Genomic DNA, 4,231 nt, shown 5'->3' with positions numbered 1-4,231 from the left:
CATTCTCTGATCTCTGTAGTAAATGATGCACTTGCTTTCAGTACTATCTCGGATGATGCTCTCACTATGTTTCAGCTTGTATATTGGTGTCCCTCCTTTTGCAGCACATGGAGTTGATGGTTTAGGGCTGCGATGGAGCCTCAAGAATATGTTCGTACTGCAGCAGTGGATCGAACCAGCAACTAGCTGGCTACTGGATGGTGATTGATTAGAGAATTATGTGTTCTCTTTTAATCATGGCGGTGCCCAAATGCTGCCAACCACTGGTGTCACATTTTCGGGGCCACCCTCCTCTGCCCTCTTGTGTTTTTCTTGGAGAGGTATGTATATAAATTAACCCGATCACCTTTTAGGATTTAAATATTCTCTTTCAATCATCAAAATATTAATAGCTTCTAGAATATATCGAAATTTTGAGCAGTATTAATTTCAATTAACAGTATCCTCTTCATGAATTATACCCCTACAATTTCTTTAACGGTTAATGTGATTATTTAATGCAGAAACAGCAGGACGACGATGAGCTGGGTTGTTCTTGGCCAGGCCTTCTGCTGTTCCCTTTTTGTGTGAGCCACACTAGGGACAAGAATCTGTACATCGCCTTATTTTTTTAAAATATCATTTGATCACACGAATTTGTTAAAATGTGATGGAATTGTGCAAGGTAACACTGAAACAGAATCTGTACATCACCTCAGTCAACATGGTTTCGGCGATGCTTGCTGTTGCAGTCTCCAATTTGCTCCCTGCCTTCACCTTCATTTTGGCAACCGGCAATTTTACTATTAAAAATATATTTATATTAAAAATTGAATAATTTTTTTTTTAATGTTCACTTAGGAGAAACCATTTTTTTTCTTAAAACCTTCCTGTCTACAAGCTTTCTGCAAATGACAATTTTCATTTGATCCAATTCAAGTGTCCAGGTGACAAGAAGATAGGTTTAATCATGTATCATTCAAAACAACCAAAACAAATGTAAATTTCAAATAGGTGAATTATGAACTTAACCGCCCAAAAAACAAAACTTCAATCATCAAATAGAACAGAACAAACATGAGGGGTAACGCCGTTTGCCAAGACACCGAGCACAGCGATGGTGTTCTCTTAGAGGAAAAGATTGACATTTCGAGCCATTTCAAGTCATAAGATCATCGTACACATTTCCACCATAACTGGAAGGGGTTTCTCCGGCGTCGATGCTGCTAGGCAGAAGAGAGACAGAGAGAGGGATAGGCGGAAGAGAGACACAGAGACTGGGCCGCGCCTGTAGTACCCATTTTCAGACTCATACATCACAATATTACAGTGTTTTTTATAATACATTGAACAGTTTGCTTCCATTCCAAAACTTTGCACAAACGTGGACCATATGTTGGAATTAGGTGTTTATCTGACTTGGAACCGACCCTTTGCTTTTCACAACTGAAAAAAAAAAAATTAGCTATGTGCATTAAATCACCAATAGTATGTTTAAGTATGAAAACATGCGTTACCTGTTTTAAGATTCATTGAAGAAAATTTTATGTACCACATGACGGGAGCAGCAAATCATATAAAGGGATGCGTATAATCACTAGATCAACTCCAAGTTTTCAACTTTGGCTGCTGATTATATTGATTGACTATGTGGTCAGACTGTATATTCCACATTTTGCTAATATTTTTTTTTTATTTTTTATTCTTTAGATTATTGTGTTCATCTCACATTGCCTGTACTACCCATTTTTAGCCTTCATCAAATTGTGGTTGCTAACCCCACAGTGCAGAGTAGGTGAAGGTGAAAGAAAATATGCAAGATAGGAAATTTTAAAGTGGTTCAGATAAAAATCCTACGTCCACTATCTCTCACACCAGGAATATGATGTGAGGTTCCCTTGATGATGATATATATACACGATTTTGGGAGGGACTGTTGCAGAGTTGTTTGAATTTTTAAACAATCTTTCCTTAAACTTTGATTCTCTGTAACGATTGCTCTTATCTTTAATGAGAATGTTGTACCAATTTCGTTGCTTAAATTTCCTTCCCTGAGATACCCGGTTTCTTTCTTGTTAAGATCATGATCATGATCTTCTCCAGCCATTGAGCAGCTGTTGGCAGCGGGTCTTGTTCCCTTTTTGATGAGATTGTGCTGAATTAATTCATCATGATCTCCTTCATGATCTTCTCCAGCCGTTGAGCAGTTGTTAGCAGCAGGTATGATTTCCTTTTTACGAAGATTGTGCTAAATTAATTCAGCATGATCTTCTCCAGCCTTTGAATGTATAAACCTTAAGATGATACGTTAACATGCCCCATCAATCTCGAGCAAGGATCTTGTCGAAGGCCGAGATTGTAACCCAATGATGTTAAGCAGGAATGAGGCAATGGCTTTGTGAACAAATCTGCAAGCTGATGAGTGGTCGATATGTATTGAGTGACTAAAGAGCCAAGAGCTACCTTTTCTCGTACAAAATGAAAATCAAGCTCAATATGCTTCATCCGGGAGTGATTGACTGCTTTGATGGTGGATTGTAGAGCAGAAAGATTGTCACATTACGGCAATGGTTGATAAGAAAGAAAAAGACCAAGTTCCCTAATTATGAAAGTGATCCAAGTGATTTCTGTGGCAGCTGCGGAAAGAGCACGGTATTCAGTTTCTTAGAAGCCCAAGATATGCAATTGGATCCTAAAAAGGTGCAATAGCCTATTGTAGACCGACGAGTTGAGGGGCAACCTGCCCAATCGGCTTTTGAATATGCACGAATAGACAATGTTTTTGGCTTAAAAAATTGCATCCCAATAGATAGACTGCCCTGAATGTATCGAAGAATTCTTTTAAGCAACTGAAAGTGTCGTATGGAGGGGACATGCATAAACTGAGACACATAATTGATAGCATAAGTGATGTCGGGTCACGTAAATGTAAGATATTGCAAAGAACCAATAAGACTGCAATATAATGTAGGATTTGGATATGCTCTTCATGATCGGTGTTGGTAGAGGCTTTAGCGACCATTGGTGTAGCAGTTGCCCTACAGGATTGCATTTGTACTCGTGTGATAACCTCCGCAGCATAGCGATGTTGGTTGAAAAACAGAGAGGAGGCATTGTGTTGAACTTGAATGCCTAAAAAATAATGTAATTCTCCAAGATCGTTCATAGCAAAGTTATGCGATGCTCTTGGAAGGAGGGAAGAAAAAATGGACAGCTGTCAGTAAGAATAATATCATCCACATATAATAAAGTATAGCCACTGTTGAATCTTGGAGGCAAACAAACAGCGAGGGATCAGCGGAGCTAGCTTGAAAATTGTGAGAAAATAAAAACTAAGAAAAACGATCATACCAAGCTCTTGGGCCTGTTTAAGGCCATATAGTGCCCGATTCAACTTGCAAACATGACGAGGAAAGTGTGTATCTTTGAAACCAGGAGGCTGCTCAATAAAAATAGTTTCAGCCAAATAATCATTCAAGAATGCATTCTTGACATCCAATTGTTTAAGATACCAGCTGTTCATGAGAGCAATGGAAAGAATGATCCGAATAGTTGCTGGTTTAAGAACTGGAGAGAAGGTTTCAAGAAAATCGATGCCTTAAACTTGTGTATAGCCCTGTGCGAGCAACCGCGCTTTAAGTTTCTCAACCTGATTAGCACTGTTCAATTTTGTTTTGTAAATCCATTGACAGCCAATAATGTGCATTGAGGGGTCTCTAGGAACCAAAGACCATGTCTGATTAGTGATTAAAACTTCCATTTCATCTGTTATAGATTTTCTCCAACTAGGGTACTTAAGAGCAATCGTATAATGTTTTGGTTTGGGGGAACATAGGTACTTAAGAGATATTTGGCATTGGGTTTAACAATACCATGTTGAGAACGTGCCACCTTAGGATGAGAACTTCTAGTAGAAGGATCAGGTAAAGGAGGAGGTGGTATTGGAGAAGACAAGCAAGGGAATGGTGAAGATGAGGGAGGAGATGGTGAGGTTGGGGTAGGCGGGTCTGATGGGAAGGGGGTTAAAAGTGTGATGGCTAATGATTGGGATAAGAATTGATCGGATGTGGTTCAGGTTCACTGTTATGAAGTCGAGCAATATCATGAGGGCTCACGACAGAAGAAGCAGATGTTTTAGTTTGAGTATCGGTAGGAGAAAATGACACAATATCATGAGCAAGGAGATAAAATAGTGATGCTCTAGCACAGCCTTGATTGAAAGGAAAGCAATGTTCATCAAACACAATGGGTC

Source organism: Nymphaea colorata, chromosome 13, assembly GCF_008831285.2.
Source record: "Nymphaea colorata isolate Beijing-Zhang1983 chromosome 13, ASM883128v2, whole genome shotgun sequence".
In the NCBI taxonomy this organism is placed as follows: domain Eukaryota; kingdom Viridiplantae; phylum Streptophyta; class Magnoliopsida; order Nymphaeales; family Nymphaeaceae; genus Nymphaea; species Nymphaea colorata.
This window is presented reverse-complemented; position numbering follows the sequence as displayed.